General features: G+C 46.1%; 1 protein-coding gene across 8 annotated transcripts in view; it reads left to right on the top strand.

Annotated features, from left to right (window-relative positions):
* The first annotated feature begins 6398 nt into the window (after positions 1-6398).
* MYO9A (myosin IXA) overlaps positions 6399-26521 on the top strand; it is a 131819-nt gene continuing 111696 nt past the window's right edge. For all 8 annotated transcript variants that reach the window (XM_083183537.1, XM_083183534.1, XM_083183536.1 and 5 more), the window contains exon 1: positions 6399-6879. The gene's annotated coding sequence lies outside the window, so the exon portion shown is untranslated. The remainder of the gene's footprint in view (positions 6880-26521) is intronic.

Here is a 26521-nt window from a genome sequence, read left to right as displayed (position 1 = left end):
ATATCATTCACATCACCTGCAGCCAAAATTGACCTTCAGATTTCATCGACTGGAGGAAAAAAAGGGGGGGGGGGGTGGTGGTTTAATGATGCGCAGGAGCGCAAAACCGATCACAACGTGGAGTGTACACACTAGACTGTTTTTTTTAAAGATATTGCTCAAAAAGGCCCTTCTAATCAATATCTTTTAAAAGTTGTCTACTGTGTATGCGGCTTTAGAGATATCTACAAAGTGCCGAGGGAATGGTTGGAACGGCAACACAACAAAGCCACCTGTTTCACGCCTAACTAATAGACGAATGTCCACACATAACTGTGCCGTCAACTTTAAAAGCATCCACGATTGCACTCTCCCCAATTTGTGATATTTTGAGTTGCATTTAACTTTCAAAGGGTGGGAGTGTATGCTATTACTTTCTGATTTGATTCGGAGGTGGACACTGGACATTAATCATTTTCACCCAATATTTAGTGATTAATGAGTATTTACTACTGTATTGTCTTATTTTATTAAAAGTATTGTTATATAAATATGTGTATTTATCTATATCACTTAATCCTCAAGAATCACTTATACCAATTAATCCTCTTATAAAGTTGTGTAATAAAAGTAAAAATTGACTTCACACATTCTTTCACCTTTTACTACAAAGTGTGCCCCAAAACCCTGTTGTGTTCCGAATTTGTTTATCTCAGACATACCCCCTTTCTGCTGAACTATTTTGGAAGCACCGCCAACCCAGTACCTTTATACAATTCAATACTAATTATGGTCTTATGTTGGTCTTCATACATTATATGACCTACTGATCACCCATTAACCCAGCACTTGTGACTATCCTCTCCACATCAAAGCCACCAACATTGCCATTTTTTTCTCACATCCCATAGAGATGCAAAAGTAAATTACGGATGCTGGGTTATTGTAACTCTCTGATATGTACAGCTTTTGCAAATCTTTTATACATTTATAACAAGTATTAAATAGCACTTGAAAAGAGGAGTGGCCATTTACAATCATAGGATGTTGCTTAAAATTAGTTTCTGCTATCCAGGGCAATAGACACCCACTACTCTCTTGCAAACCAGCCAATGAAAGGCAAGCTGTCAAAAGCTGCATTGGAAATTAATCCTAAATATCACGAGGGTGTCCTGTCATTAGCCTTAGGGTAGCTACTGTAGTTTGGCAAATTTTCAGGCGTGTGCCAATAATGAGGCAACATGAAGAAGCTGGTTTAGGCAGAGAGCTTTTTTTGTTCAGGTGGGGTTTGCCACATAAGCCAGATTCATTTGAAGTAATGCCAAAAAATTTTAATTGCTAAATAGATTTTTGACGACATGCAGAAAACAAAACGACTTGGTCAGGTGTACCTGCCCAGCTACTGACTGGCGAACTAGAGACGCTGTAGCTCTAGTACTCGGCCACCAAGGGGATGTACTAAAAGGAATGACAGTGGAATGACAGTGGAATGACACTGCTGATAAGGAATGCCAATTGACTATAAAGGGAGAAAATGACTTTTATATTAATATTTCTGAAATTATTGCACATATGAACTATATTTTTGGTATACTTCTTGCTAAGACCATTACACATAATTTACATGCAGAATGACGCGGAATGACGGCTGCACCCTATGGAATGACAGCCTTTTAATTCGCCATCCTGTAGCCAAAATAGCATTAAAGCAGCTCCATTATGCGATATTAAGACCCCGATGTTACGGTGATCCCCATAGCGCACGCGCTCATCCTTTTCCAAATATGCCCGCCTACACCCCTACTCTCGTAAACATGTCACCTGACGCGGAATGACGGCAGCCTCCTATGGAATGACGGCCTTTTAATTCGCCATCCTGAAGCCAAAATAGCATTAAAATAGCTCCATTATGCGATATTAACACCCCGATGTTACGGTGATCCCCATAGCGCACGCGCTTATCCTTTTCCAAATATGTCCGCCTACACCCCTGCTCTCGTAAACATGTCACCTGACGCGGAATGACGGCTGCCTCCTATGGAATGACGGCCTTTTAATTCGCCATCCTGTAGCCAAAATAGCATTAAAGCAGCTCCATTATGCGATATTAAGACCCCGATGTTACGGTGATCCCCATAGCGCACGCGCTCATCCTTTTCCAAATATGTCCGCCTACACCCCTGCTCTCGTAAACATGTCACCTGACGTGGAATGACGGCTGCCTCCTATGGAATGACGGCCTTTTAATTCGCCATCCTGTAGCCAAAATAGCATTAAAGCAGCTCCATTATGCGATATTAAGACCCCGATGTTACGGTGATCCCCATAGCGCACGCGCTCATCCTTTTCCAAATATGTCCGCCTACACCCCTGCTCTCGTAAACATGTCACATGACGCGGAATGACGGCTGCACCCTATGGAATGACGGCCTTTTAATTCGCCATCCTGTAGCCAAAATAGCATTAAAGCAGCTCCATTATGCGATATTAAGACCCCGATGTTACGGTGATCCCCATAGCGCACGCGCTCATCCTTTTCCAAATATGCCCGCCTACACCCCTACTCTCGTAAACATGTCACCTGACGCGGAATGACGGCAGCCTCCTATGGAATGACGGCCTTTTAATTCGCCATCCTGAAGCCAAAATAGCTCCATTATGCGATATTAACACCCCGATGTTACGGTGATCCCCATAGCGCACGCGCTTATCCTTTTCCAAATATGTCCGCCTACACCCCTGCTCTCGTAAACATGTCACCTGACGCGGAATGACGGCTGCACCCTATGGAATGACAGCCTTTTAATTCGCCATCCTGAAGCCAAAATAGCATTAAAGCAGCTCCATTATGCGATATTAAGACCCCGATGTTACGGTGATCCCCATAGCGCACGCGCTCATACTTTACCAAATATGCCCGCCTACACCCCTGCTCTCGTAAACATGTCACCTGATGCGGAATGACGGCTGCCTCCTATGGAATGACGGCCTTTTAATTCGCCATCCTGAAGCCAAAATAGCATTAAAGCAGCTCCATTATGCGATATTAAGACCCCGATGTTACGGTGATCCCCATAGCGCACGCGCTCATCCTTTTCCAAATATGCCCGCCTACACCCCTGCTCTCGTAAACATTTCACATGACGCGGAATGACGGCTGCCTCCTATGGAATGACGGCCTTTTAATTCGCCATCCTGAAGCCAAAATAGCATTAAAATAGCACAGTGGAATGACAGTGGAATGACAGTGTTGTCTGCAGATAAGGAATGCCAATTGACTATAATGGGAGAAAATGACTTTTATATTAATATTTCTGAAAATTATTGCACATATCAACTATATTTTAGGTATACTTCTTGCTAAGACCATTACACATATTTTACATGCAGAATGACGCGGAATGACGGCTGCCTCCTATGGAATGACGGCCTTTTAATTCGCCATCCTGTAGCCAAAATAGCATTAAAGCAGCTCCATTATGCGATATTAAGACCCCGATGTTACGGTGATCCCCATAGCGCACGCGCTCATCCTTTTCCAAATATGCCCGCCTACACCCCTGCTCTCGTAAACATTTCACATGACGCGGAATGACGGCTGCCTCCTATGGAATGACGGCCTTTTAATTCGCCATCCTGAAGCCAAAATAGCATTAAAATAGCACAGTGGAATGACAGTGGAATGACAGTGTTGTCTGCAGATAAGGAATGCCAATTGACTATAATGGGAGAAAATGACTTTTATATTAATATTTCTGAAATTATTGCACATATCAACTATATTTTAGGTATACTTCTTGCTAAGACCATTACACATATTTTACATGCAGAATGACGCGGAATGACGGCTGCCTCCTATGGAATGACGGCCTTTTAATTCGCCATCCTGTAGCCAAAATAGCATTAAAGCAGCTCCATTATGCGATATTAAGACCCCGATGTTACGGTGATCCCCATAGCGCATGCGCTCATCCTTTTCCAAATATGCCCGCCTACACCCCTGCTCTCGTAAACATGTCACATGACGCGGAATGACGGCTGCCTCCTATGGAATGACAGCCTTTTAATTCGCCATCCTGTAGCCAAAATAGCATTAAAGCAGCTCCATTATGCGATATTAAGACCCCGATGTTACGGTGATCCCCATAGCGCACGCGCTCATCCTTTTCCAAATATGCCCACCTACACCCCTACTCTCGTAAACATGTCACCTGACGCGGAATGACGGCAGCCTCCTATGGAATGACAGCCTTTTAATTCGCCATCCTGTAGCCAAAATAGCATTAAAGCAGCTCCATTATGCGATATTAAGACCCCGATGTTACGGTGATCCCCATAGCGCACGCGCTCATCCTTTTCCAAATATGCCCGCCTACACCCCTACTCTCGTAAACATGTCACCTGACGCGGAATGACGGCAGCCTCCTATGGAATGACGGCCTTTTAATTCGCCATCCTGAAGCCAAAATAGCATTAAAATAGCTCCATTATGCGATATTAACACCCCGATGTTACGGTGATCCCCATAGCGCATGCGCTCATCCTTTTCCAAATATGTCCGCCTACACCCCTGCTCTCGTAAACATGTCACCTGACGTGGAATGACGGCTGCCTCCTATGGAATGACGGCCTTTTAATTCGCCATCCTGTAGCCAAAATAGCATTAAAGCAGCTCCATTATGCGATATTAACACCCCGATGTTACGGTGATCCCCATAGCGCACGCGCTCATCCTTTTCCAAATATGTCCGCCTACACCCCTGCTCTCGTAAACATGTCACATGACGCGGAATGACGGCTGCACCCTATGGAATGACGGCCTTTTAATTTGCCATCCTGTAGCCAAAATAGCATTAAAGCAGCTCCATTATGCGATACTAAGACCCCGATGTTACGGTGATCCCCATAGCGCACGCGCTCATCCTTTTCCAAATATGCCCGCCTACACCCCTACTCTCGTAAACATGTCACCTGACGCGGAATGACGGCAGCCTCCTATGGAATGACGGCCTTTTAATTCGCCATCCTGAAGCCAAAATAGCATTAAAATAGCTCCATTATGCGATATTAACACCCCGATGTTACGGTGATCCCCATAGCGCACGCGCTTATCCTTTTCCAAATATGTCCGCCTACACCCCTGCTCTCGTAAACATGTCACCTGACGCGGAATGACGGCTGCCTCCTATGGAATGACGGCCTTTTAATTCGCCATCCTGAAGCCAAAATAGCATTAAAGCAGCTCCATTATGCGATATTAAGACCCCGATGTTACGGTGATCCCCATAGCGCACGCGCTCATCCTTTTCCAAATATACAGGATGGCTACAGGATGGCGAATTAAAAGGCCGTCATTCCATAGGGTGCAGCCGTCATTCCGCGTCATGTGACATGTTTACGAGAGCAGGGGTGTAGGCGGACATATTTGGAAAAGGATGAGCGTGTGCGCTATGGGGATCACCGTAACATTGGGGTCTTAATATCGCATAATGGAGCTGCTTTAATGCTATTTTGGCTACAGGATGGCGAATTAAAAGGCCGTCATTCCATAGGAGGCTGCCGTCATTCCACGTCAGGTGACATGTTTACGAGAGCAGGGGTGTAGGCGGGCATATTTGGAAAAGGATGAGCGCATGCGCTATGGGGATCACCGTAACATCGGGGTCTTAATATCGCATAATGGAGCTGCTTTAATGCTATTTTGGCTACAGGATGGCGAATTAAAAGGCCGTCATTCCATAGGAGGCAGCCGTCATTCCGCGTCATTCTGCATGTAAAATATGTGTAATGGTCTTAGCAAGAAGTATACCTAAAATATAGTTGATATGTGCAATAATTTCAGAAATATTAATATAAAAGTCATTTTCTCCCATTATAGTCAATTGGCATTCCTTATCTGCAGACAACACTGTCATTCCACTGTCATTCCTTTTAGTATGTCCCGCCACCAAGTCACACACCAGCGCTCCTTGCACGCCTAATAGTAGTGTCCATGTAGCCAGCACACTATGTACGCTGAGAGCCCATTGTGTACTGCGCACAGCCGGCCGGGCATGCTACACATTATAGGCCACGGCTGCCTGGGGGCCATTAGCGAGAAGAAAGCCGCTGGCCCCGTTCCTGTTGTCACCTGTGTGTCCCGGGGATAATTCCATCATGTTGACATTTCTTCCCCGAGCTGCTGCACCCCCCGCACTTTCCTGTCACTGTGCAGCCTGCTGCTGCTGCATTGCTTGTGACCCTAGTGACCGCCCGCCGCCGTGTGCCATGGGGTGATGCTGCCCCGCGCCCGGCTGTGTGTGTGCGCCTGTCGCCAGTGGCCGCCGCTGTGTGACTGTGTATGTAGTAGTAGCGCGGATCCGCGCCTGTAGCCGCTCTCCCTGTAGTAAATCTGTATCTGTGTCTCTCTCTGAACACGCCTGTGTGGGCTGCTCCCTCCCCCCGTCTCCGCCCTGCAGTCACATCCTGCAGTCTCCGTCTCTCTCCTGCTGCTGTCTCCGCCGGGGTCTCTTCCTGCTGGGATTGGGAGAGACATCTGTGAGCTGTCTCGTCAGGGTTCCCCCCGCCCAGGCGAGCTGAGTGCCTGCGAGTCCCCGGCCTCCCGAGCTGTCTCTGAGGAAAGGGCCTCCTCATCCTCCTCCTCCTCCGTCTCTGTGAGGCCCATGCCAGCTCCCCCTGCATGTCCTGCCCGTGCAGTCTACGGATGCTGCCCCGCTCCCAGGCCTGAGCTGGCTGCCTCTACCGCTGCCTCTGGATAAATCAGCGGCCGTCTCTGGACTGGGCGGCCATCCTTCTAATGACGTCTCATCGGACCGAGCTGCCCGACCGTCTCGTACACCCTCTGGATGTCTCTTCCTGCTGTCACGAGTCGGCCTGAGATCTTCGGGGACAGAAAGCAGGGTAATGAGCTGCGCACATCCCTGTCACCCCCTGTGCTAGCATAGCCCCTGCCCCCCGCCTCACCCTAATCACCCCCTATGTTCCTGGCCAGCGGGTGGTGACACCCCCCCTGCTCTCCCATCCCAGCACCCATACACCCTGATCCCCAATGTCCGTCATCTTTCTCTCTCTCTCCTGCCAGATCTGGGTCCCTGCCCGTCACCCCCTTTGGGTGCTGTGTGTGTGCGGGGCCACTGCTGCTGCTGCTGTCAGTATGTGCGGTATTTGTGGTATGCCTGACAGTATTTGGGATATGAGGGGAGATGGGGCCAGCGCTGCTGCTGCTCAGATGCAGCATGTGTGCATTATACAGCTGTGCTCTCCGGCTGATGGGGAACTATCTACAATACGGGCAGCATCATTCTCTGCAGTGCTGACCAGCCAGGGGACAGGGCAATATGTAATACAGCACACTAACCTAAACGTAAGCACTTAAAAAAAGGGGGTAGGGTAGTAGTAGTTGCCCAATGGGATAACGTGCACAGCTGCTTGTGGGGTTGTCTGGCTTTGACATAATCCTTGGCACTCTGAAATATACAGATGTGTTGAACAAGTCATGATGGCAGTGCAGTAATGAACAGTGAAACAGAAGATTCCCTAATGTAGTTGCTCACATCCTTTTTGTCAGTGTAACATTCCTTATACTGTATCTCCTCATTTTACTCCCTAGAGCCCCACCCTAAAGGAAACCCCTTTCTCCATATAGACTAACTTCTAATAACTTGTCATATCTTCTTTCAACCCATAACTACCCTTGTCTGCTGTGTGTGCATATATACATGACTTTACTAATGATAAATATGTTTATTTCTTACACTTGAGCCAGTTCCTAATTTCATTTTTTTAAAGAACTGCTAACTTTAATCTAGTTGCTCTACATTTTATTTATAGCAACAGTGACTCCTTCCTGTTAGAATAAAATGCAGCAAGCCATTTAAGTAATTGTTCACTAGCCTGCCGTATTGTAATTGCATGAGTAATCTATGTAGCTGTTAACCAGAGATCTGCCTGTTTGCTTGTAATGTTCTTTACCAGCTCTTTTTATGACAAAACATTTCTACTTGGAAATATAAACACTGGTTATTTGGGTGCATTCATTGCATCTATCTAATCCCGCCCATTTAAATGTGAAAAGCGCACATTTAAACATGTGACTGAGCTGGAGTACATGCAACTGCAATAATTGTCAGTGTTGACAATGGATAAATGGAGTCAAGGCATTTTGTGGTGGAGGATATCTGTTGTGTGGACTATTGGCTATGTCCCAGTGATTTTGTGGTCTGCGTGTGCCTGGTGTCATATGAAAGAGGAGATAAACTTGGCGTGACAGAACAGCCAGTGCAGTAACATCTGTCACTAAAATCTGCCCTGACCCAGATATGTGCAATAGTCCTTAGTATGGGAGCAGGAGGCCACAGCCTCTGCAGGCATAACCTCAAATGGTGCCTGCATCACCTCTTTTCTCATAAGCCTTGTCATTTTATCTACAGTAAGTCAGAGTAGAGTTCCACAAGAAGTGTCCAGTGAGGGGTTAATCATGTATTTCTGTGTGTTGCACAAAGCCCTTTTCATGTTGTGGGACGATGACATTTTCACATGACGGGAGACAAACCCAGGATATCCCATTTCGGGAAAGTGCAATCTCCATCGTTGAGTCACTTCACTACAGTGGCACATCATTTTGCTTGTAGTGCTGGCTCTCATTTTCAGTCCATTACTACAATCAGTGAGTCATTTGTTCCCACCAAGTGTACCATCTGGTGCTTTATGAATTGCCTTTCACATTCTCTAATGGTGTTCATGTACCCTCTTGGTTACTTGAGTTGCCGATCACACATACTGCCTTTAACGTAAAGGGTTGTGCACATGGGTCGATTCTTCTAAGCGATTTTGACTACATCATCAAAATTGCTTAGAAGGTGTGCCTGAATTGCCCCATGTGTACACAACAGGCAATGGTGATGCGCAGCCCCACAGCATCTCTATCGTCCGGCCAAATAGGCAGTGCAGGCAAGAATATTCTTACTACACTGTATATTTGGCTACGGCTCCTGGGGCTGGCAGGTTGTAGTAGTGTTCATTCTAGCACCCGCCAACTTTGAAAAGCCATGCAGTTCCACTTCCCTGCTTGTGGTGTTGCTGTGGTACTCTGCAAGTACTCTGATACACCATGGGGTCTATGTACTAAGAATTGTCGAGAGATAAAGTGGACATAGATAAAGTATCAGCTCATGGCCCCTAACTGTCATTTTTAACACACAACAGGAGCTGATTGGCTGGTTCTTTATCACTTTGCAAGCTTTCTGCTCCTAAACATTTTACTGTTTTGATTGGGTTGTTGACCAGCCAGATGAAAACAAACAAACAACTAGAAAAGTAATCTAAAATATTTTCATGGCTTCTTAGTAAGGGTTGCTAATGTCAATGTCCCTCAATCATATATACTATTTCAGGGGTCCTCAACCTATTTTGCTCTGGGACCCCCTCAGACATTAAAAATTATTCAGGACCCAATCAAGTTACAGCAGAAGGTACATGTGTAGTCAGCAGACAGCACATACATGGCAGTATTGTGGAGGCATGTGAGGAGTCTAACATAACAGACAATTCCACAGATGTATCAGACTCCTTGAATCATTGACTGAGTATAGAAAAGTCATCAGCCTGATGGTCAGCAGCATGGAGTCGTGCCCCCATGCTGAGAAGGTCGGGACCCACTTTGGGGTCAGGACCCACAGTTTGAGAATAGCTGTACTAATTGATCTCAGGCATATTCTATATTTGTATTATTATTATTATGATTATTATTAAGATTATTTAATTGAATAAATAGTTTAGTTAAGTTAAAATAGAAAAAAAGTCACATTCTGATTTTATAATAGAAATGAATGGTACACAGAAATATACATAACTCTGCATGGAAATTGGCAATGCAGCTGTATATTATGAAACCAGCCTAGTGACATCCACAAAAACCTTTTTAGGAGAAGGAAAGTCAGGAAACAGAGGAATAAGAAATATAGGGGCAGGTTTAACAACAAATTATAAATGGTTCTCTAACCAATCAGCTCCTGTCATGTGTTTTAAAAATGACAGTAAGGAGCTGATTGGTTAGAGCACCATTTATAATTCACAGCGAGAAATAACAGGAATATCACTTGTTAAAAGGGTGGGGATACCAGCAGACATGTACTATAGTTTTAATAACATTCTATACAGGTGTGATTTTGCAGGGTTCCCTACTCAGTAGCAAGGTTACATAGATGCACAAAATAAAATGTAAAAGCCAGATTTGATATCTAGAGATCAAGCTCCACAGAAGAGGTGCACATGATTGTTTCATGTATGTAGACTGTTTCATCTTTTGTGTAAATGACAAGTCATCTGACTATATTCGTCCAAAGGCCATTTCAACAGATGGCAAGTAGTCTGTCCCTGACAATTTTACTTTGTGGATATGTCACTCTGGTTGTGTACCAGCATCTCTTTCCATATGGGGAATAGCAGTTTATCTGTAAAATGAGCAGTTACGGGACACTTTAATTATGATATTAATGGTTTTAAAGTTTTCTAAAGGCCCATACACACTGGGCGACTTTGTGCTGAAAGCCGCTCAAAACAGCAGGTTTGAGTGGCTTTCAGCTCAAAGCTGCCCAGTGTGTATGGCCCGGCGGTGAGCGCTGTTGCGCGCTCCCGCATCATCGCCGGGAAAGCCGCTCATCTGCTGGTAATACCAGCAGATGAGCGGCTTTGAGGACGGCTTTGCATAGCTCTGCGCTATGAAACGCCCCCCTCCGTCGGTTGGTGATTTGGGCTATGTCCCCTATTAATTATGCTAGTCTTTTTATCCCCATATTTTTTTAGTAAACATGCAGGTTGATCCTGTTTTTGATTCTGTGTCATTGTTATATGTTATCGTATATTCATTTATTTTTCAGCCACTCTATTTTATGAGATTATCTATACAGTCATCAATCTAATTTGTTTCCAAGGCTCATGTTCTTCAGCCCTATGCAATAGAATAATAGGACAATGCAAATCTACGTGTATAAGAATACATGGATAACCGAACATGAATGAACCTTGACCTATAGATCATAAATTCATATGCATGTCAGCCTTGGTAAATTGGATGATGCAATACTCTGTGTCCATTGATTTCAAGTTGCAATAATCAGTTCACTGTGTTACCCTGATTTCTGTGTCAATCTCTATTCCACACTGTCACATGCACTGTTCTGGTGAATGTCATTCCATTGTGTGACCCATATGACACATCACATACTAAGCACATCTGTCATCCTGGAATGTCGGATATAAGCTGTAAAAAAAAAAATGTGAGTGGTTGGCAAAAATAATTTTGAACAAACTTAAACTAAAACAACTTTACATGTCATAATAATGTAACCATTTTATGTGTAATACCCCATACACATTATACGATATGTAACAACACCGATATTATTAACGATATTGGTGGTGCCACAAAATAAATGACCTGCCGGGAACTATTTACCGATATTGTTCAGTGATGTTACCAGAACCCTACCGAATATGCAGTCACTGACAATATCGTCAAATTTGACTGCATGTTCTGAAGATAAAGGGTTTTTGTTAACTACAGTATATAGTGGGTACACACTGATTGATAAGCACAGTGGAAAGCATGGGCATTCCAGCTTTGGCAGTATAATCGCAAGAACGGCCAGTACATCGATTGAACGTGCGTACACACTGCACTTTTGTTCCGATATGGACCCGTCCGGTCGGATGAATATTAAACAGCACTGAACCTTTAAGCGACCGAGTATGGACAGACAAGACCGTTTTTGGCCATTTATCGATTGTACAGAGGGAGTCGGGACAGCGTACACACCTATACAATGGAACGGCCGTCCGTCCCAGAACGGAAGAACGGCCCGACGATTGTATATATGTGTACCCAGCTTTATCATGCATTTTGTTAATTGACACATTTGTTACAATGTTCAAATTCGAAAAAGTCACATGTACAGGAAACTAGTATTGAAGGTGGCGTTGATATCATGTTAGCAGACCAGTGAGCCTTACATTAGTACCAGGCTTGACAAATTTCTTTAAAATCTAGGAGCCAGGATGAAAAAGTAGGAGCCAGACACACTAAAAATAGGAACAGTGCGTGCCAAAGCCGCGCACCCAAAATTTACACTGTAATACCTATTACACATGTCACACACCCATTACGTCTTATACCACATGCCATAATACCTATGACATATTGGGGGAAATTTACCAATATGGAAAACCTAGTTTTTCGTATTGGTATTTTCCCTACGACTGCATACGACTGTTTAAGTCGTATGCAAAGTCGTGTTCCGGAGGATCAGTTACAAAGCAGTCATATACGACTGCTTTGTAACCCTCCGATGTCGTAGAAATTCGTATTAGCGGCCGTATATACGGCCGCTAATACGAATTATTTCTAGCAGTCTGCACGGATCAGTCAGATCCGTGCAGGCTGCAATGTGTAAAAAAAAATAGAAAAATAAATAAATAAAAAAAAAAACGGCGTGGGGTCCCCCCCACAGCCGAAACCAGCACCAGGCTGACAGAGGCTGGAGCCGGTAATTAAAAATCAGGGAACCCGACAAATAGGGTTTCCCCGATTTTTAACAACCAGCCCCAGGCTCCTGCTCTGGGGCTGGTTCCCAAAATACGGGGGACAAAATGACTAGGGGTCCCCCGTATTTTAAGAACCAGCCCCAGGCAAAACCAGCCAGCAGGGTAATGCCACAGCCGGGGGGAGACTTTTTATGCAAGTCCCCCCGGCCAAAGCATTAACCCTACCGACCAGTCAGCCTGGCCAGGGGCCCTGGGGGAGTGGGGACCCCCCCAATAAAGGGGTCCCCCCCCTCCAGGACTTACCTGACCAGGCTGAAGCCTGGTGCTGTCCTCGATGCCCCTGGGCGGTGGGCATCGAGCTGATGGTTTGGTGTAAAAAATAGAATAAAAACCATTGTCTTTTACTGGTGAACTATGAGTCCCAGCAAGCCTCCCCCGCAAGCTGGGACTTGGAGAACCACAAGTCCCAGCCTGCGGGGCATTAAAGGGCCCGCTGGGTCTTGTAGTGCCACAGTAAAAGAAAGAGTTAAATAAACACACTGACACACGTGAAAAATAAAAGTTTAATACATACATAACACATACATACTGATACTTACCTTTCTTGATCCCGTAGGTAGCCCTGGTCCTGATGTCCTGTGTCGTCCATGTCGGCTGTCTGCGTCGTCCTCCAGGTCCATGTCGACGGTCCGTGTCGTCCTCCAGGTCCATGGCGGTGTCCGGGTCCGAAGAAATCCATGTTGGAGCTGTGGAAGGAAATCCTACTCACCTGTTCCTGCGCTGAAGAAGTCTTCTCCTGATCCGACGTAGTCCAGGTAATCTTCATGCTGTCGCCGGTCCCCGCTGTCTGCGCTGTCTCTGCATCGCGCTGAGGAGAGATGCTGAAGTTTCATATTCGGCGCCTCTCCTCAGACTGAATTCTATTGGCCGCCTAGCAGGCCAATCAGGAGCCGAGAAAGTCGGCTCCTGATTGGCCTGCTAGGCGGCCAATAGAATTCAGTCTGAGGAGAGGCGCCGAATATGAAACTTCAGCATCTCTCCTCAGCGCGATGCAGAGACAGCGCAGACAGCGGGGACCGGCGACAGCATGAAGATTACCTGGACTACGTCGGATCAGGAGAAGACTTCTTCAGCGCAGGAACAGGTGAGTAGGATTTCCTTCCACAGCTCCAACATGGATTTCTTCGGACCCGGACACCGCCATGGACCTGGAGGACGACACGGACCGTCGACATGGACCTGGAGGACGACGCAGACAGCCGACATGGACGACACAGGACATCAGGACCAGGGCTACCTACGGGATCAAGAAAGGTATGTATGTGTTATGTATGTATTAAACTTTTATTTTTCACGTGTGTCAGTGTGTTTATTTAACTCTTTCTTTTACTGTGGCACTACAAGACCCAGCGGGCCCTTTAATGCCCCGCAGGCTGGGACTTGTGGTTCTCCAAGTCCCAGCTTGTGGGGGAGGCTTGCTGGGACTCATAGTTCACCAGTAAAAGACAATGGTTTTTATTCTATTTTTTACACCAAACCATCAGCTCGATGCCCACCGCCCAGGGGCATCGAGGACAGCACCAGGCTTCAGCCTGGTCAGGTAAGTCCTGGAGGGGGGGGACCCCTTTATTGGGGGGATCCCCACTCCCCCAGGGCCCCTGGCCAGGCTGACTGGTCGGTAGGGTTAATGCTTTGGCCGGGGGGACTTGCATAAAAAGTCTCCCCCCGGCTGTGGCATTACCCTGCTGGCTGGTTTTGCCTGGGGCTGGTTCTTAAAATACGGGGGACCCCTAGTCATTTTGTCCCCCGTATTTTGGGAACCAGCCCCAGAGCAGGAGCCTGGGGCTGGTTGTTAAAAATCGGGGAAACCCTATTTGTCGGGTTCCCTGATTTTTAATTACCGGCTCCAGCCTCTGTCAGCCTGGTGCTGGTTTCGGCTGTGGGGGGGACCCCACGCCGTTTTTTTTTTTATTTATTTAATTTTTCTATTTTTTTACACCGAAGCCTGCACGGATCTGACTGATCCGTGCAGGCAAAAACGCAAATACGACATGAAAATGGTGTTCTATTTTCCTGTCGTATTTGCGTGGGTGTTTTACACCACTAAGCAGCCGTATTATCCATACGGCTGCTTAGTAAATCAGAAACCACCATTCTTTTGAATGGTGATTTCTGTCGTATTCTATCGATGGTGTAGACATTCGTATTTGTAAATACAAATACGAATGTTCCATCTTTAGGACTACGAATTGTTGTATTTTTGGGATTGTAAATCCCGAAAATACAAATTCGTAAAAAAAAGGTGTATTTCTCCCTACGAATACACCTTTTTTCTACGAATCCATTTTGGTAAATGTCCCCCATTACGCCACACACCGTAATACCTATGACATATTACACCACACGCCATAATGCCCATTAAATATATCACACGCCATAATGCCCCTTACATATACCAAACACTGTAAAGCTCAATACACCACATGCTGTAATGCCCATCACATATAATACCAAACGGCGTAATGCCTATTACATATTATGCCACATAAGTTCAACTCACTACTTACATGCTCGTTGCCAGGAGTTACATGTGGTGCCATGTGGTGCCATGGGGTTAACATGCAGTGCCATGGGGTTAACATGCTCGTTGCTATGGGGAATTATCCCTCCTCCCCCCTGCCGTTACCATCCGTGGTAACGGTAACAACCAGGCAGAGAAGTCATCAATCCACCCAGCTGTATTAGAGTAGGTACACTGCACAGTGGCGTAACTATAAATTTTGCTCCACCTGCCAAAAAAGCTTGGCAACAGTGAAATGTAATTAATTATATATATCCCTTACCCCTGACACATCTCTTCCGCTGAGGCCATACCCCTGACGCAGTTATCCCCTGATGCAGCTATCCCCCTGGCACCATACCCCTGATGCAGCTATCCCCCTGGCACCATACCCCTGACGCAGCTATCCCCCTGGCACCATACCCCTGACGCAGCTATCCCCCTGGCACCATACCCCTGACGCAGCTATCTCCCTGGCACCATACCCCTGACGCAGCTATCATCCTGGCACCATACCCCTGACGCAGCTATCCCCCTGGCACCATACCCCTGACGCAGCTATCCCCCTGGCACCATACCCCTGACGCAGCTATCCCCCTGGCACCATACCCCTGATGCAGTTCTCCCTATGATGCCATACTAGCACAGCTCTGCCCCTGATGCCATATCCCTGTCCCAGCTCTCTCACTGAGGCCATACCCCTGATGCAGCTCTCCCTATGATACCATACTAGCACATCTCTCCCTATGATGCCATACTAGCACAGCTCTCCCATTGATGCCATATCCCTGATGCCATACCCAATGAAGCTTTGCTTCTGATGCAGCTCCCCACCCCCACGCCATATCGGATGCAGCTGTGACCCTGACAGCTCACACACTTCTTTATCTCAACTAATGCAGCCCTCTCCTACCCCTTTGGCTTCGGCTCTGTTGCGGGGCAGTGGGGAAGCCTCTGTCCGCGGCAGTGGGGAATCCTCGGTCCGCGGCAGACCCCCACCCTGTGGACGCGTCTCCTGTGTGCACGGAGCACAGGGGCCACTGTCAGCTACATCCAGCCGGAGAACCCCGGAGCCTGAGGGACGCCGAGTGAGAGCCGGGGGAGCAGACAGGAGGGCGGTGCTGGTGTGTTGGTGCTGACCACTGCGCCGTGGAGGTGCCTGCCCGCCGGAGCTGTCACTCTGAGCAGCCTCCTGCCAGTGTGGTAAGGAATACTGGGGTCTGCACGGAGCACAGGGGCTGTCGGCTACATCCAGCCGGAGCCTGAGGGACGCGATCCAAGGGGCTGCCCCAGTGCAGGGACCGGACAGACAGTAGGAAGCCGAAGGGGGGGGGGGGAGAGCAGGTGTCGGGAGCCGCTTGTCTAGGAGTTGAATCCTGGCTCACGCTGAACGAGAGCCGGGGGAGCAGACAGGAGGGGGGTGCTGGTACTGATCGCTGTGCCGCGGCAGTGGGGAGGCACGAGCAGCTACAACATTAGTTACCCCACGTTCCCCCATGGCTATTTTGATCTTGCTCCAGACCAGAGCTCACGACTGTCTGACAGACAATCAGGGCCGCTTCTGATTGGCTGCTGAACCGCAAACTGTGATTGGCCCCCTATGCCGCGGCGGACCTGCTCCTTAGGTATGGACTCTGTGCCTCTGTCTCATACCGCCGGGTAGATTAATTACTACTTGACCTGTTACCGCAAGTGCACCCGGCGATGACCAGATTCTGCTTCCTCCCCCAAAAAATCTGGTCGCCGTGGCGACCTGGGCCCTGTGGTTTGTCGAGCCCTGCATTAGTAGTAGGGAAATTGATAGAAACACTCTTAAAACACAGAGTTGTAGAATATCTTAAAACCAGCAATTTTACAGGATCCGAAACGGCATGGGTTTACAGGGGGAAGATCATGTCAAACAAATCTTATTGACTTTTTTGACTGGGTGACTAATGTAATATATGAAGGTGGGGCTGTAGATCAGGGGTGCCGATTTATGTTTATTATGGAGGGTGCTCAAGGAGGTGTGGCCTCATGAAAAGGGGCATGTCATTTGGGGAGGGGGTGTGGCCCTGCAATATGCTGACCTGAATGGTCCTGAATCGTAATATACACACAATAAGCAATAGCTAATACTGCACACTGTATACACAACACATAATAGTGACTAATACTGCCCACTGTAAGCACACATACTACACAAAAATGGCAGTGTGTATACAAAAAGAACACACATTAGGCAGCACACTCCTCCTGGCATACTGCCTCAAGTATACCAGGCAGCAGGTTCGACTGTGCAGGTGCAGCGGATGCAAATCAGCAAGTAAATGTGGCCTGGCAGTGAAACTTACGAGGTTACGGGCCCATGGGTGCTCATATTGTTTTGTGGGTGCTCGGGCCCTGAAGCACCCACAGAATTGGCGTCTATGCTGTAGATGTAGCTTATCTAGACCATGGGTCTTCAAACTGCGGCCCTCCAGATGTTGTGAAACTACAAATTCCACCATGCCTTGCCACAGTTTTAACACTCCCTTATAGCAAAACTGTGACAAGGCATGCTGGGATTTGTAGTTTCACAACATCTGGAGGGCCGCAGTTTGAAGACCCATGATAGACTATAGTAAGGGTTTTGACCCTGTCCCACATCGCAGACTGTTAAATAAACTTAGGATTGGATTCTAAGATAGTTGAATGGATAAGAGCGTGGTTGCAGGACAGAAAACAGAGAGTTGTAGTAAACGGAGTACAGTCAAAGGAGGGAAAGGTTACAAGTGGGGTACCCCAGGGATCTGTACTTGGACCAGTGCTTTTTAATATCTTTATTGGTGATATTGCAAATGGAATTGAGGGTTAAATGTGCAGATGACACAAAGGTATGCAACAGGGTAGACACACCAGGAGGGGTAAAACAAATGATTGAGGATCTAGGTAGATTAGAGGAATGGTCAAGAGCATGGCAACTACAGTTTAATACCAAAAATGCAAAATCATGCACTTGGCTCTCAAAAATCCAAAGACTAAATATAGTATAAATAGCACAATAATGGAAACTACTGAGGAAGAGAGGGATCTAGGTGTCATTATTTCAGGGGACTTAAAGGCAGGTAGGCAATGTAACAAAGCAATGAAGAAGGCAAGTCAGATGCTTGGTTGCATAGGGAGAGGTATCAGCAGTAGAAAGAAAGAAGTAATAATGCCACTGTATAGATCATTGGTACGACCTCATCTAGAGTATTGTGTTTAGTTCTGGAGAAAATATCTCGGAAGGATAGAAATACATTAGAGACTGTACAAAGAAGGGCAACTAAAATGGTGCATGGCCTACATCACAAAACATACCAGGAAAGACTAAAAGATCTTAATATGTATACTTTGGAGCAGAGAAGGGAAAGGGGGGACATGATAGAAACTTTCAAATATATCAAGGTTTTTAACAAGGTACAGGTGGGAGACATTCTTCACAGGAAGAGGAGCAGCAGAACACGAGGACATGCACTGAAACTAGAGGGAGGAAGAATTACTTCACAGGAAGAGTAGTAGATAAGTGGATTAGCCTCCCATCAGAGGTGGTAGAGGCAAATACAGTAGTACAATTTAAACATTCTTGGGATAGGCATATTGATATCCTTACAAAAAAATAAGGATCAAATATGGTTTGAGGTAACATGTTTAAAAAAGGTGCAAACTACTGTAGATGGGCCAAGTGGTTCTTATCTGCCGTCAAATTCTATGAAATACATGAAAAACTTGATTCTTTTATAATTATACATGTTGGATTTTTATAATTCTAGCAGATGATTATAAAAACTTTAAATAGTATTTATTTATAAGGTTTAGTATTTTAATTGTTCTTTGAACTTCTAGTGAAACATATTGAAATAATGTATAGCCACAAAATGGAATCATATGTGAAAGTGGATATTTACCCTGGATGTCAAACACTGAATCAAATATCATATTGTCTTTTAATGCTTGGTGATTCTGCTGCCATTGCTTAGTCCATGCAGAGTGCTTTTTCCATACATAATGTTATAATCAATTACTGTAAATATCAGGTTCATTGTAAATATTTGAGAACAATTTGAAATTACAATTTAATTTGGCATCATTATTACTGTGCGTGCAGTACATGCTGCTTTCAGACCGCATAACTGGCTTTGACCCTGTATTTGGAAACGTTTCCAAAAACGGGTCTGCCAGATAAAACCCCTTTCACACCGCAGCACTTAAACGGTATATTACCGTTTAAGTGCCGATTTTTTGACACTGGCAGACCCGTTTTTGGAAACTTTCCAAATACAGGGTCAAAGCCAGTGCAGCCTTCAGCCCTCCCCTCCGTGCAGCTCCCCCCCCCCCCTCGCGTGTCGACCGAGAGCATGTCGACGCCCCCCGTGCATGTCGACGCCCCCGCGCGTGTCGACGCCCCCACGCGTGTCGACGCCCCCCCCACCCCACCCCGCGTGTCGGCGCCCCCCCCCCCCCCCCGTGTCGACTTACCCCGTGCCGGTACCTCCGTTGTGGACTGCAGCTCAGTATGCTCGGAAAGCACTTATGAAAAAAGTGTCTTCCAGAAAATGGCTGCCCCATAGGAAACCCTGTTTAAAAAAACTGTCTTCCGTATGGGGGGCAGCCATTTTCTGAAAGACACTTTTTTCATAAGTGCTTTCCGAGCATACTGAGCTGCAGTGCCGGGAACCACAACGGAGATACCGGCACGGGGTAAGTCGACACGGGGGGGCGCCGACACGCGCGGGGGGGTCGACGCGCGGGGGGGCCGTCGACACGCGCGGGGGGCGTCGACACGCGCGGGGGGGGGCTCCAGTGCTGTGAATACTTAATGAGCGCTCATTAAGTATTCACTGTGCTGAATTTAGGACCCAGCTCATTGGCTGGGTCCTAAATACCGTTTCTGAGCCGATTTTTGCGCTAAAATACCGGTTCAGAAACGGGTAGGACCCTGCATTTTAACCGGTTAGAAAAAACGGCATTTTCTAACCGGTTAAGTGGGACTGGACCTTTCAGACCGCACACATTACCGTTTTAAAACGGTAAAAAAACGGCAATTTACCGTTTTAAAAGTGCGGTCTGAAAGGGGCATAACAGTCAGTCATTTGCAAAAGAAAAACACAGGAAGCCAAACAGTAGAGAATTGCTAGTGAATGACCTCTACTCACACCATAGGTGTTGTGTCATTCTGAAAAAAAATACGTAAACCTGGGTAACATGTCCACTTCCAAAATTCTCAACTCACTCCATTTCTGGACAACCTGTGGTTGTGTGGTCCTTGCAGTAGTGAAAAGAAGCCTCAGGCTGGTGACTGTGTGGGGAAACAAGCTGTAAAAAAATACCATTCATTCCTCGAAGAGGATACCATGTCTGTGCTGAGAAGCACATGGCTTCGTCCTGACTCCCTTGGGCAGTTGGGAGTGATGTCATTACCGAGATTGGCAACTTATGGGGCCTACACAGGTAGAGATTTGTGCCAGAGATTTAGAATGGGAGATTCAGCATGAGAAATTCCCCTTGAGTTTCCATGAATCTAGATCACTCAGAAAGTACCAGCGATGTGCACCAGTGATTAAGCATAGCATGGAGATTTAAGTTAAGCAGGTAAATTAAGCAAGGGAGATTTAGGTTAAGCAAGTTAACGCAGATCGCTGACCACTATCGCCCACTACACAAAACACAAGCGGTCTCTTGTAGTCTTTTGCTAAGCAATCTGACTATATGTGTCCAGCAGGCCGGCTATACATCTCCCAGCAATTGCTATGGGCCCAACACACACATCAATGCGTGTTTAATTTCTAAGCGATCCAGTCAAATGAAAGCCCTGATTCTGGATGACTCGGTAATCTGCAGAGATCGCAGTATTTATTTGTAAAGTCTTTTAGTCAAATATTACTTTGAAATTGTATATGTGTAATGTCTGTAAAATAACTCTTTTGGTATATTGATCAGTGGCACTGGTGGCCCTATTTATTATAGCCACCCCAGGGATATCAATCTTGCTGTTTTAAGTAGCATTCTGCTTGTTCTAGTTTTTGGAATGCATCTTGTTCTATCCACATGCTTTTCCCATGGGTAAACACACGATGGAAGGACTAAGTTAACTCCGAATGCTAGAAATAACCCTAGTAAAAAAGCGCATCAAATGCATTTTTACTGTTTTTTACTAGATTAAAATTATAGTGCAATTCCATTGAAACATAACATAAATTTATTTAGGCTATCTTTTAAAGAGCGGAATGATATGGGATATGCTTATATATGGCCATCATACTATTGTTCACATATTGGGGTTATTCTGGTTGTTTCGCTCACATTCGAATTCGCACCCTTGCGAGTCAACCAGAACCTGTCTTGCAAATGGTGGTACGCCCACCCCCCCTTGCAGCGTGTGTTCGCACGCAGGGCCTGTGAATGGATGTTTAACATAAGCAACCATTCGCAGCCTGTGGGTTCATTCAATCATTGGATGGTCGATGACTGCAGGCCTTGGGTGCGTGCACCTGGCGAACAGTCTGTTCACCATGTGCAGAAATGCAGCTGCGTATACGCCAAACATTGGTCCCCGTGCGAACAAACGTTGGCTGCAAATGGACCAGAATAAGATCCATTGTTCAGAGACCTCACATTCATGTGGTCGCACATGCAATGCGATAAATGTTATGTGCTGCACATAATATTTATCAACGTGACATTCGACCGGCAGGCTCACGCATTGCTTCGGGTGAAACATGCGATGGCATGCAATCAATGCGATTTGTTGAAATCACATGGATCGCATGCTATATCTCACATGTGTATGGGCACCATATACCCCTTTCAGATTCCAAATGGTTGGTCGCACCCAGGATTTGAGCAAGATTTTGGGATCCAGGGGGCCGGGTGGAGCGTCGGTGTGTCATGTGGGGGAGAAAGAGGGGAGGAGGTAGCATTGAAGTGACGTTGCTGCCTCCTCCATAACAGTGAACGGGAACTGGGTCACTCGACTCGGGTTACTTGTTCAGACTACCCAGCAACCCGGCTCCGACTGGGTAAAACCCTTCTTTTAACCCGGGTCAGAATGCTGGGTTGCTGGACCCATGTTTTTCAAAATGGTGCTTTCACACCGTACAGAGACCAAGGTTGAACCAGGCAAAACCCCAGGTCAAAACCAGGTTATTTGTGTGGCGTGAAAGGGGTATGGGGCATGTTTGTATTAAAAAATACCAGGTGTAAAATGCTCCTCCGAAAAAAAAAAATATGTTTCCAAGTTGGTCGCATCTCAAGATGTGCCCAGCTTTACAAGTGTGAGGATATGCATGTAAAACACTGTGGATATATATATAGCGTCTCCGGTGCTAGCTTCCGGGAGCACTGTCAACGCCCACTTGTCGCTGTCATGGACGCCTGCTCGCGTGTCTGCTCCACGGCCGTATAGGGGGGTTTGATCGGACCAACGTACACACTGTTGCATCCAACAGTGTGTACGTTGGTCCGATTCCCGGGTCTAGCATGTAGACCCGGAAATTTGCCTTTTAACACAGTTTTTTTTGCAGTGTGAACGGGTCACATACCCCGATCTCATACACAGGTAAAACCCTTCGGTACCTATGTAGTATCTGGGCGCCCATTTTAAAATCGGGTCGGAAAAATCGAATTGCATGCGATCTGATGCGATTTTCCATAGGATTCAATGTTAACATAGTCCTGTTCATTTCCCCACTATCCAAGTGGGCATAGAGTTGATTTTATAAAGCGTGGCGAGCCACCGAGCCCGAAGCGTGGCGAGCGGCCGTGGATTACGTAAAATGTTTTCCGCGTCCGCTCGCCACGCTTCGGGCTCGGTGGCTCGCTGCGCTCGCCATGCTTTATAAAATCAACTCTATGCCCACTTGGATAGTGGGGAAATGAACAGGACCTTGTTAACTAATTGAATCCTATGCAAAATCGAATTGCATCACATCGCATGCAATATCGCATGCGTTTCGATGCGATTTTGCCGAAAATCGCGTCGAATCGCATCTGATTGTATGCCTTAAGGTAAGGCATACAATCAGAAAATCGTCAGCCCAGATACTACATAAGTACCAACCCTTCTTTTTACCCGTGTTTGAGATCCGGGTATGCAGACACGGGTTGACCCGTTCTCACTGCATAAAAACCCATGTTAAAAGGCAAATTACTGGGTAGAACTTCTTCAACCGGGAATTTGCCTAGCAGAGAGAATGAGGGTCCGTTGCCGCCGGGTAAAACCTGTGTAGTTCTCACTCGCCGTGAGAACACGGCATTAGTGGGTTGGGTACGAAATACCGGCAGTCAGAAGACCCAACAGCAGGATCCCAATGGGCAGAACCACAAAACATCCTGTTGAGTGTTTTAACTCTGCCCCTAACCTTCCTCTCCCGCTACCCAACCCTAAACTTTCCCACACCCCCAGCCTTTATCCTAACCCTCCTACTAGTGCCTTACCCCATTACTTACCTCTGGGATGTTTTGATATTCTGGCCGTCGTGATCCTGCTGACGGGATTGCCTTCCAACAAACATGCATATACTGTACAGTATCCGAGTTTCGGTCTTCATGAGCTACATCAGTGTAAACACGTACTTACTTTCGTACTTTGGTCCTTTTCCCTCCCCTTTTCCAGGTAGAAGCTAAAGTAATTTTTGTGCTTATAACTGGTATGAAAATGTGTATATTGCACACAAAAAAAACACCTTAGGCTCACTGGTTGAGTTGTTTCATTTTATCTGATGAAAATAGGTAGAAATGCAAGATCATGTCACGTGCAGTTTAACTTTCATCAGATTCGATAGTACAATGTCGGACAAAAAGTGAAGTGTGTACACACTGCCGATGGTTCTACATATGCTGCTGCTTCCTTAATGTCTTCTCATCTGATATTTTAGATATATGAGGGTTGAATATCACAAGTTACATTGTACAAATGTGTATACGTGTATTGGTATTGTGTTTTGAATTACTGATCATAAGTAAAATCGCATTAAAAATGTGATTGTACATGTGGTTACCTAGCTTTAAACAAATTGGAGTTGTTGCAGCTGTAGGAAATGGGTTGGTTATAATTGACTTGAACAGACATTCAATGGAACATCAGATTAATGGTGCCCATACACTTATGCGATGGGATTCGATGCAACGTACAAGTACGATGTCCATCGAATCCGATCACATTTTTGGGTGCAAAAGTCAGCACCCGATGTCGCATGCCATCTTCCGATGGCACATCGGGTGCTGGAAGAGGGCGGGCAGGGGGTGGCGGAGTAGTGTATGCTAGCTAGTGTATTGGCTGAGCTCTCTCAACCAATCACAGGGCAGCCCAGTATTTTAAACAATTCTCCCGCCCTCACTGACTCCCGCCACCCGCAAGCACTACTGCTAGCGCTACACTACTCCGCCGCCCCCTGATACGAGACGCAGGTACGCCGCCAGCGGTCCCTAGAGCCCCCTCTCCCGAAACCCCACACCGATGAATGCGTCCCCTCCACCCCCCACCCCTGGATTGTATTCGAATGATCGCATGTGGTTAAAAAACATGCGACTGCTCCTACAATTCGATAGATATTATGTGCAGCACATATTATCTATCGACGCGACATTCAACAGCGTGCCCGCGCATCGCGTCGAAAAGCCCCTTAAAACTGCATACAATCATTTGATTCATCGGCCAGAATTGGTCGAAATCGAATGATTGTATACAATATCTCACAAGGGTACGGGCAGCATGAAACGCTGTATATTACCTTCATGGTTCAAGTGGTTTGCCGTAGCATGCAAGTCGCTGCAATTCAATATACATACTGGTAGAAAGCTGTCAGATCTTTCCAACCATGTTGTATTTTCTTTCTGCTGTTTAGGTATCAAGGCTTGTGCAGAACTCCTATTTCCTGCCCTTATAGCACAGAAGCCTAGTTCAACAAAAGAGCACTCTGTTCCTGCAGGCAAAAGATCTATTAGCATTACCAAAGAGCTATAATTATTTTACAAAGAGATCATGTTTCTTTTCTACTAAAGTAAAAAGGAGCTGTTTAAATGAAGAACTACAAAGCAACAAACTGAGCCATAAGGCCCTATTACATTCTATAAGATTACTTTGCAATGAGAATTGATAAAATGTTCTCCAAAAGAGAAGCACCATTCTAGTAAATAAATATTTCTGCATGAGAAATTAGCTACGAACTATCTGCTTACCCCCAGAGCACTCAGGAAAAAATGCCACCTGCAGCTTATGGGCATCCAATGGAGCAATGCAAAGGTGCTCAATTAAAAAATGAATAACCCTATACCAACACAACAGCCAGCAGGTTGCCAATGGGGAACAGCATTTTGCGGGGAGGTTTTGGGTACTCAGAATCAGTCCACTGCATGTGCCACTGTTGGAGGAGGTTCCCCCCCCCCCCCCTCCCACTGAAAAAAAAAATAAAGTGCATGAATCTGTCTGTGGATAATTTCTACTGTATGGCAGGGCTGGGCAACACCGGCCCTCCAGATGTTAGTAAACTACACATCCCAGGATGCTTTGCATTAGTTTTGCTATGTGGCCATGCTGAAACTGATGCAAGGCATGCTGGGATGTGTAGTTCATCAACATCTGGAGGGCCGGTGTTGCCCAGCCCTGCAGTAAGGTGTAGTGGAGCTGGAGCAAATGTGAATGCAAGTTAAATGACAGTCGATAAAATGAAGGAATCAGTAGTATTATTTATTTATTTATTAACAGTTTCTTATATAGCGCACACATATTACGCAGCACTTTACAGAGAATATTGAACATTCACATCAGTCCCTTCCCCAATGGAGCTTACAATCTATATTCCCTACCACATGTACACACACACACACACACACACAGACATTCTAGGGTTAATTTGTTGGGACCTGTTGAGATCTTGCTGATCTCAACAGAAATGACACCCAATAGTTAGGAGACAGCAGTAACTTCTTAGGCACTCTGGCTACTGTACCTCTCCTGTGATTCTCACAGCAATGGGTGATATCCTATACAATGTAAGTTGAACCTAGAAATTGTTTCCACATTCCACAGATTGTAGCCAATAAGATGGCTCTGGGATCTCATCCACTTTCTAATGTGTTAGTACTCCACTCCATGTGTCATTTTAGGGTGGGACGCATTCTATGGGCCATGTGTCAGTTTCTCTTGTCACTGGTGTTCCTTTGTAAAGGCTCAGTCTGTGCGGCTTTGTCTCAGCGGGGCATGCCACACTTCTTTTGTATGGGGATGCACAGTCTGTTCTTGAAAAGAAGTACATGTTTGCCTCCAAACTACCCAGTTCTATACTATAATCTCCCTATCCTTTCCCCCCATAGTCACTCCAGTTAATTGTATATATAATATAGTGTACATTAGGCTAATAAAAATATTCTTGTTGCTGTGTAAGAGGTGACCGGAACTCTATTTCACCTTACACCTCGTTAGTCATCACAATACTGTATGAG

The sequence above is a fragment of the Crinia signifera genome, chromosome 4, assembly GCF_055691185.1.
Source record: "Crinia signifera chromosome 4, ASM5569118v1, whole genome shotgun sequence".
Classification (NCBI taxonomy): domain Eukaryota; kingdom Metazoa; phylum Chordata; class Amphibia; order Anura; family Myobatrachidae; genus Crinia; species Crinia signifera.
This window is presented reverse-complemented; position numbering and strand designations above follow the sequence as displayed.